We start from the raw sequence: 25,805 nt of genomic DNA, 5'->3' as shown, positions 1-25,805 counted from the left end.
TATGGCGCTAAGTTCACTTAACAGTATTATATTTCGTTCATAATGTAACTCAGAATGCACAAAATTTATATCATTTCAAGAATTATCTAATCGTTGCCACATGTTCTATTCAAATACTATAATAAAGCTAGAACGATGTATAAAAGAAATTAATCAAACAAAACAAAAAATAAACAGTTTTTCACAGACAATTGAGTATTTCTCATTCAATTAATTCAGTTTTCAGTTCGCGACAAGGCAAAAATACATAAAAACTCAAAATATCTGTATTAAAAATTACGAAGTAAATCTTAAACACTTATTTCCTCGAAAAAATTCTAGAAAGGATTAAGCATGATTTAAATAATAAATGGGGCGTTATCTTTATTGTTGGGAAGATAAGTTTCTCTAGATTGGCAACAAATCCGCTACTCAGCTGTTTCAAATGTAAACAAGAGCAATGGCCGCCACAAATTAGGCTTAGCGGCACTTAAACAATTTTAAAATTGTTGATAATTCTAAAAATATTGCATACAGATTTACTAAAGACATAAAACCCTTAACCGGAAGATAGAAACAACATAATTAAATCATTTTTAAAGCAAAAAATGTACAATTTACAAACATATACGAGTAAAGAAACTGAGATCATGGAGTCGGGTAACAGAGTGGATATATATATAAATATATTTATATACGTTTGGTGCGGCCGATTGCAACCAAAATACGAGGTGCACATTTACATGTTATAGCAGTCCTATATACAAAATTTCAACATTCTGAGGCTACTCGTTTTTGACTTATGCGAGATAAGTACGTACGCATGAACGTACGTACGTACGTACATACGTTCGTACAGACGCCAAGAAAAATTCTCTTCAGAATTCATTTTAAAGCAGTTTTATAATTTTTTTGGAGGAAAAGAGTGTTTTATTCTGTCCTTACGTACATATATCATGGAAGTACATCATTTAATTGCATTTGAAAGAGGTCAAAATGGGGTATTTTCGTTGAAATATGCTGCCTGAACCTTTTCGCGGTTACAATACTTCCTTTTTACTTCGTACAAGGAAGTAAAAATTATTGCATGTGATAACATAGTTTCTTCAATCGAGTTCATTAAGAAGTTCAGTAAGAAAATGCTATTGAATATTTTCAGGAGTCTTGCGAGTGAGTTATATCATGTTATACGGTAACTGCAACGCTATGATGTCCACTCATTTTGTTGACTTCTTTTAGATTATTAGTCACAATTATCGTAGAAATGCCTGGCTCTGTAATGCAGTATCTGTGAAATAAGTTGACAATTGTAATTACTGAATACACTTCTTGAAGAAGTGTGTAAAACATTAATTAACAAGGAGTTCATTAATACGACGGTAACAAATTTACGGCAGACAAATATGCTTCAAAAATGAAAAGAATTGAATTTATATGTGGACAAAAGTCAGATTTACAGTAGCTACCAAAAAAAAAAAAAAAAAAAAAAAAAAAAAAGAAAGAAACTATACTGTTATTCTAAAGAATGTAAGAAGTCAAAAGTAAAATATTATGAGATCGAATGTAACTAGGATCCATGTAATTTAGTATTTTTAAAAGTTCTTTTGACACTCTTGTGAAGAAAAGGGATACTATCGGTTGCTTCTGTAAAGTCTAACTTATGCCATATGGTTCCTTTCAACATCTTCCGATTCAATTTATATCAGTTCTAGAAAATACTTCGATTTGCTGAAAAGTTGAAGCAGCAAACTTAGATTTCGATCCAAGACTTAAAGGAACAATTCCTTTAATTTATTGATAGGTAGCTAAGGTACTTCAGGCAAAACGAACAAAAGAGAAACAAAAGTACTCTAGATAACCTTTTCTAAAAAATTATACTAAATATTTCTGTTGAGATAAAAACATTTACGATTTTTAGTTATTATTTTTGTTTGTTTGTTTTGAGCTTTATGTAAAAGGTTAACGAGAAAGATTGCCAAAAGAATTTTGACAATGTTTCTATAGACTTATAGCATTTAATAATGCACACTTTTATATTCAATTAACACGGATTTTACAATGGTTAATTATATTTTGCGAAGAATAGCAGTAATTTATGTACGATGATGACAACGACAGATGCGTTCTATGCTAACGAATTTGACGGCTGAAATGAAGATGAAATCGGAAATTTGTCGCCATTTTGTAATCTACCAAAACATGTTTTACAAGAAGGCGCTTGATACGTGAAGTAACGGAAAACATATCAACGTTTTTGTTTCATCCTATCTCATTTTCAGTTTGAATTTCTTTCCCTGTCAAAATCAGGTCCTTAAAATTCGCTGTTGACAGCTTATTTTAAATAAGCAAACTTCCTCTAACAACCAAAAATAATTTTGCAGAATATTTCCTTGTAGTAATCCAGATTAAAATATTAACTTGTTTTTCAGATTTGTGGTTCTGTAATTTTGGATGCAAATGTTGCCAATCTTTCCCCAACTTATTATAAATAAATGTTGCTTTAGCAGTATATATTCTATTGCCACATATTTATTTCCAAATTTGCCATTTAATCTAGCTATCTATTTTACCTCGATGCTTAAACTTCTAATTTTCATATCAAACATTGTATTTATGAAAAAGTCTTTGTAATTTTCAAAGCATAAACTTTCAACAACTTTGACTGTGATACATTTTATTTAAATAACAGTTATATAATGGTTTTAAATATTAAATCAAAATTTGTAATTATTTTTCAAATTATTAAGATTCTTAGATAAAGCCAAAATTATTTAAATATGCAAAATATATACTCAAAATTGCAGAGAGATGAAAGTTCCAATGAGAACTAATATCCGTAGACATCCAGTATACTTGGTATTGTATGCTTATGATTATTACTGTTCCGCACTCATGTTCAACTGGTTGGAAAATTATTTAAACACATGTGCAAAAAACTAAAGTTCAACATAATATAGATAGTGAGATTAGTCTTAAGTAATATAGGATAGTGGTCGACAGTAGTGTTCGATAGTGGTATCGAAGAGGATAGTCGATAGTGAGGTTAATTCTTAAAAATACATACGGATACCTCTCAAAGATGTAAATAAAATCCAGTGCACTAAAAGAGTAAAATTTGCTTGTTACATTTGACAACGAAATCATAATATTGATAAAATACGAAAACAAGTTTTCTATTACTTTTTTGTCACATCATTCCATAAAAGATTTATATGTTAGGAGAAAAGGATAAATCTGAAAGGGGTTTAAAAAAATTTTTTTTAGTCTTTCGTTAAAGTTACAGCACTGTTTATATTCCATATTCTTTGAAACGGGCCCACCAGCGGCCGAGCGGTAAAGTCGCTGAACACTGGTAGAACACTGGTCCGAGGTTCGAATCCCGCGAATGGGCTGGCTGGATGGGCGTTTTCGTGGTTTTCCCCATGTGTAACGTGTATACGAGCCAGTTTCCCTTAGAAAGTCCTCCACGAAAGCATCCCTTCCCTTAGGCAGATAGCCCTAGACTGCTTTGCCATAATTAAATACACCACACCACACCATCTTTGAAACGTGTAATAAAATACAGCTCTGTTAATATCTGAAATTCTTAAGTATCAGATACTCTTTAAAGAACGTTTAAAATTATAAATCTGAGGTAAATGCACTAAATTTAAAGTTTTTATATGTACTAATTAGGGTATTTGTGAAGTAAGAGATATGAAAAATGATAAATGGACTCGAACCTGGACTCTCGAATATGCGCCGAGCGTGCTGACCGCTACACCACGAAGGCATGCTAAGAAAGCGGAAGAAATATCTTATATACTCTCCCCTTTTAAAGGGCAACTGGTGATTAGGAGACCCAATCTCCAAATCCTGGTGGTGACGAATTATTGTCCACTACCCTTTAGTTCAGGCGTCACTGTAGAGTTCATTAGGTTATTTGTAAAGTGAAGACATGAAAAATAAACAACGTCCTCGCTGCGATTCGAACCTGGACCTCTCGAATACGCTCCGAGTATGGTACTGGTACACCACGAAAGCATGCTAGAAGGAGGGAGAAATACACTTTTACCTTTCTTAGATCATAAGGTCTAAAAATGCATTCGTTGTGTTATAAGTCATGAATTAATTAAATAATTGAATTAATTAATTAGCACTTACATTTTAAGTAAAATATACTAGTAAACACATTCATACACTTTCACATATATTTCTAATAACAAAGTTCATATTACATGACCTCTGCAAAACTAAAACTACGATATTAGGTTGTAATTTTTTGTTGCCAGAACATTACACTGTAAAATTTTATTAGAAGATATAGTTTACACGTAAGAAACAGTACTAACTTCTAAACAAACCAACGAGCGAATCTTACAGAATAGGAAAGTAACTGAGACATTTCATAAATATTTATATGGATTAAAGTGACTTGGTAGCTTTTGAACGATTTTTTTTTTTTTAATTTTAGAACTTTTTCTATTTTTTATGAATAATTTCAAGTCGTTTTATAATAAAAATGATTTTAAGGTGCAAATTTTTTTTAATTAAAATTTGTTGAAGAACATTTAACAATTAAAAATTCTTTCTTCTCCCACAGTTTTCAATATTTTCGCCTCAATTTTTTATTATATTTATTAGCGTGTTCATAATAACTTTAAGGATCGATTTTAAAATTAATGAATTAGTTTCTGAAAAAAATAAAAAGCACATTTTTATGAAAAACTTTAAAACAAATACGATCTCAATCACATTTTCTCTTCGAATAAATTTTCTTTTCATTATTTTGCAAAACCCATCCTTATTTCTATTAAGTATATAATTTTAAATAAGCAGTGAAAAATATTAAATAATTTAGTCAGTCCATATCTGTACAAGTTTTAGGACTTTAAGTAAAAGGATATATTGAAAAAATGCAAACTGAAAAAAAAAAAAACGCAGTTTAAAAAAAAAAAGAATGTATCCCCTACATGTATATTCATTCCCCTACATGTATATTCATCTAGAATTCTATAAGATATTTCATTACTCCACCTAAACAATTTCATTGATAATCTATATTGATAAATAATATTAAAATTTAAATGAGCCCTTTTGGGCGACCCTTCGTTAAAATCTGAAACCTTTTAGAATTTTTTAAGTCGAAACGAAATATTTAGTTCGTTTTTCTCTGATAGAGGGCACTGTAACATATTAATGGTAACAAGAACACAATCACATTGAACACCAAAAAAACTTTAATGAACTCAGTACTGGGCAGTTTCTTCTATTAATGGGTACACTAAATGGTACGTATGTGATAAGTAAAACACTTATTGCATAGGAATAAATAGTATGCAGCTGTGGTACTTTGGAGTAATTCTGCTGTTGTGCTATACTCTGTTGGAGTTACTGTACTTTACTCTGTTGATGTTGCAGAGTATCCTATGTAGGTTAAACGCTAAATTAAATACTTAGCATTTTCTATAGCATTTTTCTTCCTTGCGTTTGACTTTCATGCAGATATTTATTATGCTGTTACACCCTTGTGTGCAGACTTTTAGATATTTTTGTATTGTTCCTAAAAATTGTAAAAATTGCAAATATTGCTCCTTTTATTGTTAGCCCAGAGAGCTGTTAGTCTCAAAACGTCATTATGCGTCGTTTCACTTTCTGCGTTGGTTCACTTTTCAAACTTTTGCCACCAATTATTATGGTCATGTATTATAGTTAAAGAAACTAAATAATCAATAATCTGCATAAATGCGTGACTGTTTCTCGCATTGTGAAAACACAACAGTACCTAGAGCCATCTGCTATTGAATAACGTAATCCTCCAACTGAACATGGGCAATTGGGAGTCCGAATTTTGAATTTCGAATTTGTTTTATTATCAGTTTAAATTTTGTAGAACTTTAACGAATTTTTGATTAACAAACTCAATGATTTCAAAACGAGCAATGACAACACTATACAAATGAAAACATTTTTATCTCTAGGGAGCGAGACTATGCATCGGGAATTCTAAAGATATGCTACCTATAAATATTTTGTGGCATTGCTGTTGAATTGTATTTTATGTGGTTTAAGTGCAAAAAAACTTGATATTTAAAAAATAATTGTAACACACAAAGCGTTAAAAAAAGTCCTTTTGCTCGTAATCAAATATCTGAAAGCTTCAGACTTTCTTTTTTATTCTTTATTTTGTTTTCTTTACAAAATTATCCTATTATCACTAAGATCTACATTTTTCGTCGGTAGTGGAAAGATTGGAAATTGGCAAACACTTAAACGGATATTTTAATCATGTATTATGTCATTATTCAATACAAATAATTAAGATAAACCTTCAGAATCATGAACGAAGACATTAATATTAACAAATATATACCCCATGTTTCAAGAAATAAGAATAATTATCTTATGATTAAAAGGAAGAAACGTTGCAGATATTTCAGTCATGCTTACATTTATATTATTTCTTTAACAGTTGTTCTTTTAACACTTTCTGTATCAGCGTGTTTATATCGGCAGTTTTCTCTTAAAATATCACTAGATGAAATAATCTAATCATGAAAATCAAGCATATAGAAAAGTATTTTTACTGTTGCTGTGTTCTAGGGATTGCAATCTAAGATTACGAAATGCATTCTAAAATTCAAAAGCGTCACATTCAGACTTAAATATTGAGAATAAAAAAGCTAAAGAAAAAATGGCGTAAAAGAACGTAAAATATTCTTTTAGAAATATTGTTTAGATTTCTAGGACTTTCATCTGGGCTCAAAGCAAAAAGGAAATTTTTCCTTTAATGCCCTTGATATATTTACAAGGAATAACTTTATAAATATTTAACCTTTCTTAGCCTCGAACGCCGGGGGTAATTGCTTATTTCAGATTCTTTAATTGGAATATACTCAAATACCTCGGATTATGTTTTACTGCTGCGACGTGGAGGAAAACACAACAGATAAAAGTTCAAAGTTTTCTGTATTGACTTTTCAACTGCAACAGACAGATGAAATAGGCTTAAAAGATTACTGAAACATTCTCTTTCGCTCCGCTGAATTGTGAAAGCACCATTATGAACATTTGTTCCTGTCCATGTTGAAGATTAATTCAGCTCACATTTATTGTATCTTGTAATTTTATATCCTATTTTGTATCTTTCTCGTATAACTTTGTATCCTATTTTGCAGCTTTCTTGTTATATGTTGGGTATTTTTAACCGTTTTGCTTGAAAGTGTTATTTCGACGAACGTAATCTTCTTTGAGTTCAAAAGATATCGTCTAGAAGTGAAAATAGCAAGGTGAATCTGAAATTTTTTTAAAAATTAAACTGTGTATTGTTACATTTCTTGCATAATTTAATTTAAAGGTGTTTTAGAATTTAAATAACTACCCATTTAATATAAAACGAATTCATTGTTGTTATACTGTTTGAATTCCAAAAAATGAATTATAAAAAAATTCCTAATAAACGTAAGAATAGTCTTGTTAAAATAGACGTTAAATTCCAAACCAGGGACTCTTTTCTAAGATTAATTATGTGTGTAGATGTTTGTAGTTTCCAACTAAACTTTCATGTTTTGGGAAGTCGGAACTCGGTATACTGTTAATGTTAAATTGGCCATTTTCGATGTACCTTTCTCAAAATCTGCTGTAGATACACATTTGGAATTTTTTGTTTAATTAAAGTACACCCATTTCATTCTGCGGAAATGCGCTTTTGAAATATTTTGAGTTTTAGAGTAAATTATAGAACATTGTATTAGGTATAGTAAAATTTAGCCCTTTTCTCACAACCAAAATTGTGAAAGTTGTTTTTCTTAACTTATCACAGAGCTCTATATCCAGAAACCTAATAAATACGTCATAAAATGTTTACATACCTGTGAGCAGTAGTTCCTGAGAAAAGGTACACTGAGTATAAAATATCACATTTGAAGAAAAACACTTTTTATAAAAAAAATCCTCATTTATCAAAGCATTCAATGATAAATTAAAACTATATTTTTTTACTGTTCTAATTTTCATAGAGATTTAAGTATGATAGTTTTAGGAAGTTAAAGTGTAGAGAATTTAAAAATGGAAAAATCCCAAATCAACGTTTTTCGAAGACGTTTGGCTTTCGATACCCCTTAATCATATTTTTAAAATATTTTTAACTAATAGCTTTTAAAATAGAAATGTTTTTCAAAGTCTTTACAAATTTGTAAAAAAAAAAATAGATAATGGCACTTTAATTAAAATTAGGAGATAAAGCTGTAAAATTTTGACATGTTAATCATTTAAAATTTCAATGGAAAATTTAAATATTAATTATGTTACTTCCGTAAACATCTAGTAAACAATCAGATAATTAACTTTAAAAAATCTGGAAAAAAGAAATTTTTTGAACAAAATAAGCGGTTTTCAATAGTAAACTTCATTGGCACGAAATGTTCTAAATCAAAATTGTAACATAGTAGAGTGTTCAGATATGTAACTTTTGTCATGTTTCGTAACCTACAATATGCTTAAGTAATTATCCTTATCTTTGTCTGTTAATGCAAGTATGTAAGCTTGTTTTTAAATACATTTTATCTCTAAATGATGAAATACAATCTTCTAAATAAGAAAATAGACTTTGAAAAGTTGTATAAATTTCTTAATGAGGTACAGATTTTTATTTCGTAAACAAAATTATGTGATGATATTTTTGAATTTCTGATAAAAAATTTAAGACTCGTAATTTATTACAAATTGTTTATTTTAACAGATCAACAAATGCACTAGATTTGCTCTATGTTATTTACAATCAATATTTTACAATAATGTACAAATTTTTACGGCAATCGCTAAATCCAATAATTACATCGGACGCTATAACTGAAACCAGATGATTAACCACTCTTCGATGTGATAATAATTGCATGGCTGAAGTACACTTGATCACAGGCTGTTAGTTTTGTGATTCTTCAGCAACTAGGAACTGAAACAATCACTTTGTTGGAAGGTATATTTATCCATGTTGCTGTAAAAGCTTAATAACTGCACCTGCTGCAAGGAGTTGTCCAATTCCGATGCCATGCCCATGTCCATGTCCTCCTCCAAACATTCCAAATGGATGAGCAATAGAATTGTCTACATAGCAACTTAATATTAAAAGACAGAAACAGAAGATGCTGAAGAGTTTCATTGCAGCAACCATTTTTTTGCAGATTTAGATCTCTGACGAGTAGTGAACTTGTACACTGGCACTTGATAACAAGACTCACTTGTGATTGAACTTGTCGTTGCTTAGTTTATATAGAAATTTTACGAGGTTATATTTTCTTACGTCAAAACTTTGTTCTAGATATGCATTCGGAAAAAAAAATTATCGGAAATGACTTGCTTAGAATTTGATCTTTTTGCACTTCCGGTGGTCCGGAAGTAACCTCAATTATGCATCGGAAGTCATTATTGTGTAAAATCATAGGGAAATCGGAAATAGAAATTAGAATAAAGTTTCATTAACAAACACAACATTCGTTTCGGTCCATAAATTTTTTGGACACTTTTTTAAATCTTTCACTCTTTAATTTAAAAAAGTTAAAAAAGATTAGGAGTATTTACACATTTTAACGTTTGATCGGCTGAGAAATATTTTTAAAAAATGGGACAACGAGTTAAATTTTCCTGCTAAATAAAGGAGAGGAAATCTTTAGAATGAAGTCTAACATTTAAAGTAGAAAATCAGAAAGAAAATTTATGAATTTAATTTAGTTTGTTAGTTTTCGTTCCTAAATTTACGCGTTGTAGTTTTAAACTTAATTTATCACTTTGCGAATGCTTTCACAATACCCTAAATAAATGACTTCGCTAAACTTATGTAGTTTTCTAATAAATATTTTTTTTCTTTTATCATTACTAAGTTTGTTATTTTTAATATATTTGTGAATTCAACAATTATAATATGAATTAAATTTTAAAACCGGTATTGATATTTTTCTATGTAAATCTACTTTTATCTAACAGGTGTTCTTCAACTCTTAAATTATTGAAACTTTCAAATTAATATTTTCTATTGTTCAAATTGAAAAATTGTTCAAATTGAATTATTGTTTTCTATTAAGATCTATACCATTGCTTGCTTTCATTAACTACATTAAAGATAATTTAATTGCATTTAAATCCGTGAAATTCAGCTGTGAACTATTTGTAATTTCCTAGTGAATTATTGGGGATATTGGAAATAAAAAACAGATAGCAATGATATTCGATTTATGTACACTATGCCTTATTAATTTTCTTGTATTGCATTTTAGTTGTTCTGACCCAAAATGAAGCATATTCTAATATTTAAAGATATTCTTAATGATTTCGTCAAGGATTTCGTCATCATAAAGCTCAAAGATAATTAGATAGACAATTTTTAGCTTCTATAATTTAAACTAACCGCTATGCGGCCAGCCTTCGTCTGGCTTTTAATCGTACCGGAAAAATGCCTAAAAGACATATAAAAAAATTACAATGAACTAAGCAGTATCCCTTAATGCAAATATTAATTATCCTACTAAATAAATTAACTAATTTCCCTTTGCAAAATCTTAAGAACTCAAATGGTATAAAGGAGATTAAGAACTCTGTTTCCTAAAAAAATCACTGAAAACTTTTCTATATCTTAAAAACTGTGAAATGAGCAATAAATAACATAAAAGAATACAAAAAACAAAGTATTCTGAAAGGCAAAGTATAATTAATGATATTTTATCTTATATTTTCAAGAGAAAAAAGTTACAATGAAATAAGCTATATCCCTTAATACAAATATTAATTATCCTAATAAAAAGATAACCAACTTTCCGTTGGAGAAAAAAAATCATGCAAAACTTTTCAATACCTTACAAACAGCAAAAAATAACACGAAAGAAACTCAAAAAACAAAAACTTCCGCGTAGAATTTTACTCTGCAGAACAACTATACAAAACAAAAATCAATAACAATGTATTATATATATAAAAAAATCTGATGTGTACACCACATGACTTCCTCGTACGGAATGTTAAATTATGCGCATTTTTTCTTGCATTTCATTTAAACTTTTTGGATTGAATTAAATCTACTTCGCCGAAAGCGCATAAACCACAATAGAATAAATGCATTCTTTAAAATTCACTCTAGTATTTGTTTACCATAGCGACACTCTGGCGCTAGATTCACTTAACAGTATTATATTTCGTTCATATTATAACTCAGAATGCACAAAATTGATCTCATTTAAGGAATATAATTATCTAATCGTTGCCACATGTTCTATTCAAATACTATAATAAAGCTAGAATGATGTATAAAAGAAATTAAGCAAACAAAACAAAAAAGGAACAGTTTTTCACAGATGATTGAGTATTTCTCATTCAATTAATTCAGTTCTCACTTCGCGAGAAGGCAAAAATACATAAAAACTCAAAATATCTATGTTAAAAATTCCGAAGTAAATCTTAAACACTTATTTCCTCGAAAAAATTCCAGAAAGAATTAAGCATGATTTAATTGACAATAATAAATGAAGCAGGTGACATGTGACGGAGGACGAGGACGCCTGGCGTATAACATACGTAAACAGGCATATGTCCCACGTCCTCCACTATCTCGAAGAAGCAACTCGCTGGAGCCCCGTGAGGCTGCACCAGGAGTTTACTTGGCCATGCAGGGGCTAGATGTCAAGTAGTTTTTACATAGGACATTGTTAATAACACAAAGTAACTTAAAAAGAATATAAAGGATAGCATTAAAACACTAAAACACTCATATAAGCTGAAACACATAGATATACGAAATTAAACGTAAAAGCATAAAAACACACTCGTAATTACGTAATATAAAGACATAAAAACACACACGAGAATACATATCATGACTCAATACATATGGAAACACGTAGAGCGCATAAATGTAAATATTGCACACAGAAGAAACATATGAGACATAGTAAGGTGTGCGTAAAGCAGAAGTGCTGTGCGGAAATATGCTCAGTTCCCATAATACATAATGTACATACTTTCATTAGGGGCTTCTGTTGCATGATTTACATATTTCGTTGCATACACTACATTCGTGCATTGTACGGATATTATATATTTCGATTTACGATAACACATCATTCCATTGGGTGCCCAGTGCTTTACACAGATAAACATGTCAGTAACATTATTTCTGCACGTTGCTGGCTATTGAAAGCAGATGTTTACATGAAATTGAATGTGGCGCTTACAGAACGTGTACATACTGCGAATACCTAATCGTTGAATACATTGTCTGTAGTACCATGCTATTGTGGCTCGCAAATGTCTTGCCCTAGGGCGTTGATTTGCTGTACAACTGCGCAGATACTCCTTATAGCTGGCGGGTGTTTGATTATGAAACGATAGCAAAGTGTTCTATCATTCGTTGGATGTGGTAAGTGGTGGTTTGTTGTTAGACCACAGTCAAATAGGTAGTGCTCGGGAGAACCTAGCATGCCACAGACACTATTGTCAGATGTTGTTGAGATGCCATGACGCATAAAATAAGATGGAAATGGGCCATGACCCGTTATGTACTGTGTCAGTGGGGCTACTGTTATAAGACGTTCCGTGTCTACCTTTGGTACGAAGTTATACGTCCTTCCCCCTGTGTCGCCACTATTCCATTCTTCTTGCCACTTTTCTTTACAGATATTACGCAAAGTTTTCTTGAGGTGTGAGACGGGGGTAGGGGCTCTTCTAGTTTGAGCGTGGATGTTGTTGGCAGCCTCATTAGCCAGTCGGTCTGCGACGTCATTCCCTTCGTTGTCGGAGTGTCCTTTCACCCATACCATGTTAAAGCGGGCTTGATGATTATTGCGTAAAAGTTGCTGTATATCTATGATGATGGGTGAAGTGTGGTGATGATCCCTGAGTGCGTGTAGCACTGACATGCTGTCCGTGAAGAAAGTCCCATTGGTAAGGGAAAGGTTGAGGGCATGTCGTAGCGCATTCAATATTGCTAGTGCCTCTGCTTGGAAGATACTATTGCTGTTAGTGAGATGTCCTTTCCATTCCTTTACTATTGTGCCATGTTCGTAGTGAGCAAACGCGCAGCCCACTCCCTGGTCATGTTTTGATCCATCAGTGAACAGTTGTGTAATCGCAGAGGAAGTGTGTTGTCTGCAGCGGCAGTTATCTTTGTTGTTGCGAAACTAAGTTTCTCTAGATTGGCAACAAATCCACTAGTCTGCTGTTTCAAATGTAAACATCAATGGCCGCCATCAAAAAAAGGCTTTTAAAATTGTTGTTAATTCTAAAAATATTGCATACAGATTTACTAAAGGAATAAAAACCTTAAGGTAAAAACCGGAAGATAAAAGCAGCATAATTCAATCATTTTTAAGGCAAAAAATGTACAATTTACAAACATATAAAAGTAAAGAAACTTAGATCACTGAGCCGGGTAACAGAGTGGATAAAACCTTTGTACATCTCTACCACTCGAAGAAATTTTTACAAGTTTACTTGCTCTTCCAGATTTATTTCCACAAATTTCTACCATTCTCAGCAACGAAAAATGGCAGCTATTCCTTACCAGCGTACTCTTCAATAATTTTATTCAATTTGACAATTACATCTATAAACAAGTACAGGGAATACCTATGGGCGGGAATTTTTCAACTTCAGTTTCTGAATTATTCCTGTTTACTAAAGAACTGACCTATGTACGTTCGCTCAGTACGGAAGAAAGTCTCTTTTTCCAACACATCTATAGATATATTGATGATGTCATTGCGTTTAATAACTACAAAATAGAAATCGCTAATATCTACCCTGCTTGCTTAAAACTTAATAAAACCAATACAGAAGAGCATAATCTAGTCTACCTTGATTTACATATTATAGATTACCATTTTATTAAAGTTTACGACAAAAGAAGAGAATTTAATTTTTTCACACTTAAATTAACTAAATGGAATTCAAATATTTCCAAAAGAGTCATAATCAACACAATTTATTCACAGCTACTTAGAATAAAAAGAATTTGCAATACTGCGGAACACTTACAAGAAGAAATACTATACTTCGTAACTATTTTAAAAAGTAACCAAATACCACATAAAATAATTAAAAATTCCCTTACCAAAGCTGGCATTAGCCTTACCTATTTTTAGATTTTTTGAATTAGATAATGATTTTTTATACCTAAAGCTACGGACGGTTTAAGAAGGATGACTAATTCAGAGAATCTATTGTAAAAATGTACAGATAATTCTTGTTTATTCATTCTCTTTCCTCCAAAACAATTTTGGCACTTTAATCTTAAATACTATTGTGTACATAATTTTAAATTTCTGTAATGGCCAATTTTACTGCTTTTATTAACAAATCGGGCTTTTTTCATTTTTCATAGTAGCTTGATCGCCCGCTAGCTTGAAGAATTACGACTTTTTTAACAAATGACTGTTTTTTCCTTTTTCTCTCGCTTTAATGGCAAAGTTTTTATAGTTTTAGCTGAATTAGCCATTTTCACTTCGAAAAATTTTTTTTCCATCCTACTACAAGCCAAGCGCCATTTTTGAGATCTTTACACGGTTTCCGGCCCCCTTCGATAATAGGAGACGATTTGTAGATAACGAAAATCTCTTCGCATTGGCTAAACGCCCACAGCACTTCGCTCCCCCCTACGTACGTCATCCAAATGAAGACACTAGAAGTATAGCAGCCATTTTTCAACAAGTTTTAAGAGGGACAGCTTTGCATCGCCAAAGGTCAGATTTTGTTTCTTTTGTTACAACTTTTTCTTGGTCTTAGCAAGACCCACTGAGTTTGTTCTCTTCTTAATTTTTGTTTTATTTTATATTAATTACAGGTTTTCATTACAGTTTTCTAAAATCTATTATTTAAAAATTAAATTGTTAATCTTTAAGCTTGCAGGGCCAGCCCGTATGTTTTTGTATTTTTAGGACTAATAGCTCATCGCTATTTATTTTCGTTTTTGATTTTAATTTTAGTCTAGATTTAGGAAGTTTAGGTTTTGATTAACATATTTTAACACCTTAATGTGTCATTCTGTGCGGACGCGTCGGGAAATTGGAACAGAGAATTGAGACTATTAAAATTTCCAAGACACTTTGTCTAAATTTTAAAAAATTTTTAGCGACAAAGTTTCAATTGTCTGTTTCGGCGAAACGCGTAATGGGGTTAGCTTGATTCGACGTTCAAATAAATGAAATTTCCCTTGAAAAGCCTGTTTGGAAGTCGAATTGGGCTAATTTACCATTTTCCGCTTACTTTTTAACTTTTTCTGTTTTTTAATTTTATTAATGTTTTACATGTCTAATGATTTGATTTTCATATGTATTAATTTTTTGATAACGTGTTAAACCTTTTGGAGCAGCAGCTCTCCATTAACTTTTAGGCGAGCTTACTACAATTTTTATATTTTACTTATTTTGCAGCATATTGCGCAAGATGTTTTCTAGACCAAAATTGGTTTTTTAAAAATTGTTATTACTGCTTTGCTTGATAAATTATATAAATATATTTATATACGTTTGGCGCGGCCGATTGCAACCAAAATACGAGGTGCACATCTACATGTTATAGCAGTCCTATGTACAAAATTTCAACGTTCTGAGGCTACTCGTTTTTGAGTTATGCGAGATACGTACTTACGTACGTTCGTACAGACGCCACGAAAAATTTTTTTAGAATTAATTTTAAAGCAGTTTTATAATTTTTTGGAGGAAACAAGTCTTTTATTCTGTCCTTACGTACAGATATCACGCAAAAACATCGTTAAATTGCATTCGATAGCGGTCAAAATGGATATTTTCGTTGAAATATGCTGCCTGAAACTTTTCGCGATTACAATACTCCCTTTTTACTTCGTACAAGGAGGTAAAAATGACAATGAAATATGCCAATCTCTTAAAAAGAGTGACATAAGAAATACGATGAAAAATTGTTGCCAAACCCATATTTCTAAAAGAATGAAACTATTCAAAATGATGCGATTTCATCAAAAATCTATCAACAACAATAAGACAGGAAAATTGTTGCCAAAATCACATTTTTAAAGATGTGAGATGTGAGAAGTGTACTCGGAAGCTTCATTAATTTTTTTTTTAAATAAAAAATATTATCATTTTTCAAAAATTCTTTTTGTAAAAGCAGTCGCAAGGATGAAAGTTTAACGCGTCCAAAAATAAAAAATAAAAATAATAAATAAATAAATAAATAAAGCAAATAAATAAATTGTACATTTTTAAAAATGAACATATTTAAAAAACATCCCGTTGAAAAAGGGTTAAGCTCCCTTTGTTAAATAAATTCGTATTTAATCGATTTATTGAAACACGAAATTTGTTTTAAGTTCGTAAAATAGCTAAGTGTCTACGTTTCATGACGATATGAAAATGGAGTGTGTAGAGTAAAATCTCGCTTTCCTATAGCCCATTATGTCTCAAAATGACGCGATTTCGTCACAAAACATAAAATAAAAAAAATTCTAATTCGAATTTCGAAAAAATAACTTCGAGGTGCACTGGCTTTTGTCTAGATGCACTTATGTACCAAATTTCGTAGCCGTGGGTCTATTAGCTTACGCGCAGCGCGAACAAAAGGCGCACTAACACACACACACACAGACAGACTCTTTCTTTTATTATATGTAGAGATAATTTAAAGAGATCTGTTTTTAATATGAAAAGCTGACGATGTGGATAATTTTTTCGAAATGTTTTGTGATTTTGTTAGTATATCTTCTCTTAACAAATTAACGATATATTCGCGTAACACTGAACTCCTCGAAATATATTTAGAAATATATTTAAAATGATTTTAAATTTCTTTTTTATTATATATGATATATGTATTGGTTATGCTTCAAAATTTTACTAGTTTTCTGTTTTGCTAATTATTTAACATTTTCAGTTTAATTCATGTTTTTTACTAATTTTGTGATGAATTTTTGTTTGAAATTTTTCTTATCTGGTACGAGATAGTTATTAAGATCTTGTAATCAAAACCTGGTTTATTGCCAAAATTATAGTTTTCACCACTTTGTCTTTAAAATAGGAGATATACAACAAGAAGAGTGCATACGGAAAGGGCGATGGTGCTAAATTGAAACATTGTTATGATTATAGTTTTTTATGTGCATGGTTGTCTGAATTTGGCCCGTTATAAAAGCTTAAAAAATTCTACTAAGGTGGTTTCGGTGATACGTAAATACCCAAAAATTAACTGTTATTGGACCCACCCAGTCACTTTATAAGGTATTTCTTGCACTTTCCTAGCGTCCTTCGTGGTGTAGTGGTTCTGCACGCTGGGCCGGTATTCCAGAGGTCCGTGGTTCGATTCCCAGCGAAGACAGTTGCTAATTTTTCATCTCTCTGGCTTCCAAAAAATCCTAATGTCTCTACAAGTGGCGCCCGAACTAAAAGGGTTGTAGATGATGATTCTCCGCACCCAGGATTTGCCGACTAGGTCCCCTAAAACCCTAATCGCCCTTTAAAATGGGAGTATATAAGGTATTTCTCCCACTTTCCTAGCGTCTTTCGTGGTGTAGTGGTTCTGCACGATGGGCCGGTATTCCAGAGGTCCGTAGTTCGATTCCCGGCGAAGGCGGTTGATAATTTTCCATCTCTCTGGCTTCCAAAAAATCCTAATGTCTTTACAACTTCGAATAATTAAGTTCTCCTTCATAACTATGGAAAATATACATGACCGACATTTTTGAGAGCTGATGCATTGTCAAGTTTTTTGATTTGTAAGCCAACTGAACACATTCTTCGGTGATCCTTAATGTCAGGCACTTAAAGAAATAATTGAAATTCAGAAGCTTGAAAAAAATATCAATAAATCCTGTAAGTTTTTAGCCTCGATTCCCATTCTTAGAAACAGTTTACCATCAGTGGCAACTGTATGGTTTCCCTTATGCATCTTCTTAGCATATCCTCACAAAGTACTTTATTCTAATGACTAGAGAGTTTTGTGGAAAATATAAATTATTTTGCATTGCATCTTTAAGAAATTTTTATCCTGGGCTTCCTTGTTTGATTAGGTGATAGAACTTTAAAATTAACATTTCACATCCACACCATATACTTTCACATCAGTATCACCATTCTTTAAATACGTTTATATTGTTGCGTTTTTTTTTTCTTACTTCACGTTCGTACGGGTTTCGTAGATTTGGAATGAATAACGACGACACTTGATGAGGTATCGAAACACACTTTATGGTCAGGACAGCTCCAAAACACGTTTTACAGTCGTCGATGAAGTACTATGAACACGCTGGAACAATCAGCGACACAGCCTTCACACTGTCAGGCAATAACGGGGGAGACAAGCTTCCTGCAAAGCACCCGACTCTACTTTCCGGGGTGCAGCTCCCGACTCTGCTTGGTCGTTCTCGGAACTCCACGTACTCTCGAGACTCTCGACGCTACAAATCGCGATGCACTCGACGACACACAGAGCACAGCTCCTGACTCTCGGATCAATCATTTCCGGAGCTCAACACGCTCTCTCGACGATGCACTAACTGTGATGCTGTACAAGACTCCTTCGGTGAACTTGACGACCCACTTGGCACTCGCTGCCCGGTTGTCAACTCGATCCACTCCACAAGGATTGACTCGCTAGACGAGACACACTCACTCTCGATGAGAGACACACTTACTTACTGCAGACGAGCACGGTTTATATAGATTTCGGCTTGTGTTCGGGAACATTCTGAACTAAACCTAAACCGGTAAGAATTCGTTCCAGAAGGTTCTCCAACCGTCCGTCCATGGTATATAGCCAAATGTCAAATGGGCGATTTCTCACCAAATGTGGCAACCCTGCCTTCTCTTGCCATTTTATGGTAACCCTAAAACTGCTTTGCGGGGAGCATCTCACCGCGCCTGTACATTTCGTAACAATATATAAATATTTTAAAAAATCTGATGTGTACACCACATGACTTCATTGTACGCAATATTAAATTATACTCAATTTTCCTGCATTTCATTTAAACATACTGAATTAACAGTTAACGAATTTTGAATTAAATCTACTTCGTGGGTAGCACAAAAACCACAATAGGATAAAGGCACTCTCTAAAGTTCATTATATTTATTTACCATAGCAACACTTCGGCACTAGGTCACTTAACAGCATTACATCTCATTCATTTTACAACTCAGAGTGCACAAAAATTATATCATCTGAAGAATACCACAAGCTCTATTCAAATACTATAATAAACCTAAAACGATATATAAAAGAAATTAAACTAATAAAAAAGAAACAATTTTTCGCAGACGATTCCGCGCCGCTTACCTAATCCGCATGCGATATTAATTCAGTTCTCACTTCGCGGCAAGGCAAAAATACATAAAATTTCAGAATATTTTCATTAAAATTTGAAAGCTATAGAAAAACATAAAAACACCAAGTACAGTAAAAACAATAAAAAAAATTAATTAAAATTACAGTTTCTATGAAGAAACAAGCCAATAACTTAAATGATAATTCCAGAAGGAATTAAGCATAATTTAATTCGCAATAATAAACAAAGACATTAATTTGTTGTTGCGAAACTTAGTTTCTCTAGATTAGCATCAAATCCAATATTCTGCTAATTTTCATATGTAAACAAACATGGATGCCATGGTAATCAAAAATTAGGCTTAGCCGCACTTAAAAAATTTAATTGTTGATAATTTCACAATCTTTGCATGCAGGCTAACTAATGGCACAAAACTCTTAACCAGAACAACATAATCCAATCATTTTAGCAAAAAATGCACAATTTACAAACATATAAGAATAGAGAAACTGAGCTCACTGAGCCGAATAACAGAATGGATATATATATAAATATTTATGCACTTTTGGTGCAGCCGATTGCAAACAAAAGGGGAGACATCTATATGTTATAGCGGTCTTATATACGAAATTTCAACGTTCCAAGGCTATTCGTTTTTGAGTTATGCGACATAGGTATGTACAGACGCCATAATAAAATCTCTTCGGAATTCATTTTAAATCAGTTTTATAATTTTTTGGGGGTAAAAGAGTCCTTTATTCTGTCCTTACGTACAGATGTCACGCTAAAAATTCGTTAAATTACATTCAATAGCGGCCAAAATGGATATTTTCGTTGAAACATGATACCCGAAAATTTTCGCGAATGCAATACTTCCTTTTTACTTCGTACAGGGAAGTAAAACGAAGACCACTCTTTGATTAATAATTTACCATAAAAGTATTTAAACTACACAACATAATTTTTTTCCCTTTCCAACAAATGCGTTTCTGTCTTATATGAAACTTCAAAATTTCAATAATTTATGTAGAAACTTCCTGATTTATAGGGATTCGTTATAAAAATCAATTAGGAACACTCATTCTGCATTTATGAAATTATTTTTCATTAACTAATATTACAAAGAGAGAGAGAGAGAAATTATGTGCGAGATGAAGGGTTGTGTAGGGTGGTTATTTTTTTAAATAACAGGTTTTGCTCGAGTTAGAATTGTCTATCTTGATTATAATGTAAAAAGCACTGAATCTGCAAGAAATTTCTTTTTTACATTTTTAACTTACTTTTTTAGAAGAAAAATGTAAAAGACTCTCTTAATGCCCGATGAAGCTATGTAAATGCATCCTGTTTAATCAGAGTAATACATAGTCGCAGAGTAAGATAAATGCACCTAACATCTAAAGTGCATCTTTTTCTTGTGTTTCATAAATTGATTATTTCCGTAAGCATCTGAAAAATACTTTCTTAAGCTTTTATTTTTAATGCATGTTTTCCCGTTCTTATATTTATTTATATTTAGAGATAGAATGGCTTAATATTCAAATGTATCGTTACAGCTTAATACATTAGCATTCAATGCATTCATCGTCATTCAAAAGACTGTTTCTGAAGATGCATTTTCTGGACTCAAGTATATAAAACTCGGTTCTCTTGTTATTTGCTGTATACTTCCTCCTTTTCTCATTTCCATTCATTGTAACAACTTTGACTTAAAATGCAAACAAATGGAATGTTACTAGCACTAACCAAATAGAAATATTTCATATATTTTACTTCCTTGTACGAAGTAAGGGAAGTATTGTAATCATGAAACATTCCGGGCACCACATTTCAAAGAAAATATCCATTTTGACCGCTATGAAATGCAATTTAACGATGTTTTGGCGTGACGGATGTACGTAAAGACAGAGTAAAGGACTCTAAATTTTGCCAACGGAATTATAGAACTGGTTTAAAATGGATTCACAAGAGATTCTTTAGCGGCGTCTGTACATACGTACGTATGTATGTATGTATGTCCCATAACTCAAAAACGAGTAACCCCATAACGATGAAATTCTCTATATACGACTGCCAAAACATGTATTTGTGCACCTCCCTTTTTGGTTGCAATCGGCCGCACCAAAAGTATATAAACATGTATGTAAGATTAAAAATATGAAAGCAAACTTCTAAATTTAATTCACTATAACCTCTTTTGTTTTTTATTTCATTTGGAAACTCCATCGCTCTGTCCTAAAAATAGCGCTGTAAGTCTAAACTGCGTCATTCAAATTAATCACGTGATTTTACGTAACCCTTAATGCAGGTGGCTCTTGAGCAATCATCAAATTGTAAACCAAAACTAAAAACTGACTCCCTCCCTTCTTTCCATGATATCATCCGTCACTTTTGCTTGTGCTCTCCTCTTGGCGAGACGTCTTTCTGCACGTCTGTGGAATTTTTACTTTAAAAATGATTGAATTTTGTTAACAATTTAAAAGTTGTTTAATTGCGGTTAAGCCTAATTTTTCTTTACCAAATTAGGAACACCATATTTGTTTACATTTGAAACTTAGCAGAATAGTGAATTAAGTAGTTCTGCACCTTCAGTATCTTTTTCCCGAGTGGGACCAAAAGGAAACTTTTAGTTTTGTGCACCGAAAATTCTGCCTTCTTGCCCCCCTGGCTGAATTTCTTGTTTTTGCATAGAAACTGCAATTTTAATTTCTTTTAATTGTTTTAACTGTATTTTGTGTTTTATGTTCCCTCTATCTTTCCATTTTTCTTGAAAATGTTTTGAGTTTTTATGCATTTTTGCCTTGCCGCGAAGTGAGAATTTGTATTAGTTAAATAATAAATATATATCTAATGAAATTCGAGAAAATAAGTTTAAATGAAATGAAGCAAAAAATGTCTGTAATTTAATATTCCGTACAAGAAATCATGTGATGTACGCATCAGATTTTATTTATATTTATTAACAGAATGACTTCAGATTCGAATTTATTACTAAACAATGACAGCTTAATACATTAGCGTTTAATGCATTCATCGTCATTCAATTGATTGATACTGAAGATGCATTATCTGGACACAAGTACATAAAACTCGACTCTCTTGTTATTTGCTGTATACTTTCGCCTTTTCTTATTTCCATTTATTATTAAAACTGTGACATAGAATTCAGGCAAATGGAATGTTACCAGTGCTAACCAAATAGAAGCATTTCACATATTTTTTAATTTAATTTGCTACATTCACGAAACGTAATTTTAAACAAATTCTATGTAGAAAAAAGGCATGTTATGACCTGCATTGCTAGGAATTATATATTACCAGGTTTCGCTTTTCATTCTTTAAATAAAATGAAGCTTAAAGTAATATCTGAAAGAGACTCAAAAATAAGCTCTTTGTTAAAGAGAAGCTAATAAGTATCCACAGAAAAGACGAGAAGTATGTAAGATGCAATTAAATATTCTCTTAAAAGACTCTCTCGTAACAATTCTTACATTGAAAGCATTTATTTTAACTTTTCTTGAAGAATAAAGAGCCTCTGAAATCTTCCCAAGAGCCAGTTAAACAGAGTTTGTCCCATTAATGATAATTTTGGATATATTTTTTTGTGTAAAAAGTGCTTTTGCGACCACAAATCGTGGGGATCATTACTGGAGAGCATTTGTAATTTCCTCGAAAAGTTAAAAGTTCGGAGTTTCTCAACCCTTTATTAAAATTTTTAGTATATCTCATATTCTGAAAATTAATTTTCATTCCTAATTTCATTCAGCATAGAATGAAAGCATGATTTAAAAGTAAAATTTATTAAAAAGAATTGTGGAGAATGAAACAGAAACAATTATCTGGTTTTTGATTTCGTGCAAAATAAAAGAATATTTTTGAATATACATGCGTGTCAGCGCATTGTTCAGCGAGAATTTGGAACAAAAGGTTATAATAAATTTGAATAAACTGTTGAGCTTTGTGGAGATGGCTACCATTTCTATGTGATGTGCAAGATAGTGCGAGAAGATGAAAATGCCATTTTTGCTTCCAAAAGCATGGTTGTACCAAATGTGAAATATAATAAAAGTAACAAAGTTAGTAATGGTTTCCTTAAGAGCGCTCTATTGATAACTTACTTTTATAATAATTTCATCAACAAACTGAACGAAAATAGGAGTACATTCCTTCACAGAAGGAATCTTAAGCTGTAATCAAATAAAGATAATTGAAATTTATATAACACACAGTTGTTATTTTTTTTTACTGAAAGGACTATAATTTTATTGACTACAATTTTCTGAGATCAATTCACCAGGAAAATATCGTATTACAAATAAAAATTTCAGAAACTAATTGTAAAGTCAGACAGTTTAAACAAATAAGCTGATATTTATACATAATACAATAGATTTACATACAGCAAAAGCAGAAATATTAAAAGTGGACCGTAAAATTAGGCGGCAAATCTCAATTTCATTAGAAACGCAATATTTTTTTCCATACCAATTAAGTTTTCATCTTTAGGTCAGACTTCGAGTTAATGTGACGTCTGGAATTAGATTTATTTATTCAAGCAGAGAGTGCCTACTTGCAATATCAGTAGACAAACAAGGTTAGGTTTCTCCTACCGCTGACGTCACTTACTTGTAGAGGTGGAAGACACGAAGGCATAGAGGGCCTAAAGGGCGCTCTTGAATAGACTAGAACTCAGCGACATCGTACAGAAGAAAATCTGTTACTAAGGTCACTGGACAAAAAAAAAAACTGACGTCACTGAAGTGGGAGAAAAGAAGGCAGAGTAGGGAAGACGTTGCTTTTTAAGTACATCAGAAGTCAGTGACGTCATACTATAGCAAACCATACAGTATAGCCAGTAGTCTTAGTCTGAGGCCTGATCTTACTAAAGTATATATTATGTAATAGTTATTATAATGCCTTTACGATTTATGTTAACTGTCTCTTATTGGATTTGCTATGCATTCTTTTTAGTCTTACGTTCGTAGAATTCATGTCTTACTTATCGGATTCAAATTACCTTAGTGTTCGCCTAACCTTGCCGCATTCATTTCACATCGCTTAGCACTTTAATTAGCATTTCGTAACTTCTGGCTTAAATATAAATTCTAAATTATTAATTATTCATTTTAAAAACTTTATTATAAAAAACAAATTAAATTAGATATCGTTTAGGTTATTACATCATACCATTCGCAATTCGCAAACTCTTCTACAAGGGGCCTTGTCGCTCAGGTATCCGAGTGTACCAAACACCATTCCACGGAGAAGAGCCTGATCTTACGTTTGAAACAGCGATGGCAGAATCCGGATAAGCCCTTTCCGAGCGTTACGGGTTTAGCCCTCATATTTCAAAGTTCCTCAGAATGTCATGAATAAATTGTATTTCTTTGATTATAATTTTAAAAAAGACTTTCTCACTTTGTACCTTGATTTCCATCGTTCCAATATGCAACCAAACCAAAATCGGATAAATTAGATACTGGCAGATATTTTCACATGCAATACATGCGAAAGCCAGCCTTTTATACGGAATTTTCCGCCCGTAATGCTGACAGGGTAAAAGATTTTCATCCCTGAAGATGTTTTTATACCTGAATAGACTATGTTACTCACGTCTTACTATGTGGGATGACACTCAACTTCCGTATTTTGTAAGCTCATATCACCACCTCGGAAAATTTCACGACAGTTTGAAGAAAGATTCACACTGTTTTGTTGTGTGGAAAGCGGAAAAAAAAGCCGAAAAAAAGAAGCCATCCATACTGTTTTCTAATTTCTGAAAATTTTGTTTTCTAATCCATTTCCATTTGTAGAGTCATTAGATTTTTTGAGGCCGGAGAGATGAAAAATTAACAACGCCTTGGCCGGGAATCGAACCAAGGATCTCTGGAATACCGGCCCAGCGTGTTACCGTTACACCACGAAGGACGCTAGGAAAGTGGGAGAAATGCCTTATACATTCATTTAATTCTTTAAACCTTGGAGATCTTTTTTCAAGTTCTACATTAGAAGGGGAGCCAAATTAAAGCCTTCGGACAGCGAGATTGTGGCTCGCGAACCGAATTTTCGGCAACCGTATGTTCTTATCTGAGGTCTAAGGTAATTTTTTCGCCAATTTATCTCTGAACCTGACGTTATTAATAAAGTATAAATCAAATAAACACGAGCATAATTAGAATAATTTATTAAAAGCTATTACTCTTAGGTGACAAAACAAGAAATGTAACAGAAAGGGCTGTTGGAAGTGCAGCAAAAAAATGCAGCAAGAACTGCAGATTCGCAGTACTGAATATTGTTACGAAATATGCAGCCGCTGTAAGATAGCTTCCCCGCAAAACAGGGTTGCCATAAAATGACAAGGAAAGGCAGGGTTCCCATATTTGGCGAGAAATATCCCATTTGGCGACCAAATTGGCTCATAGAAGGATGGAAAACCTTCTGAAACGAATTCTTACTCGTTTATCCCAGAATATTCTCGAACAGACCCTGCTGATAGGCATAGAGTCAGCCCGTGCGGAGTTCATAGAGTTGATAGTCAGTCAGTGAGTGCCGAGTTCGTCGCCGAGTCGAG

The sequence above is a fragment of the Stegodyphus dumicola genome, chromosome 7, assembly GCF_044657685.1.
Source record: "Stegodyphus dumicola isolate Sdum_Otavi_A_Nest chromosome 7, ASM4465768v1".
Taxonomy (NCBI): domain Eukaryota; kingdom Metazoa; phylum Arthropoda; class Arachnida; order Araneae; family Eresidae; genus Stegodyphus; species Stegodyphus dumicola.
This window is presented reverse-complemented; position numbering follows the sequence as displayed.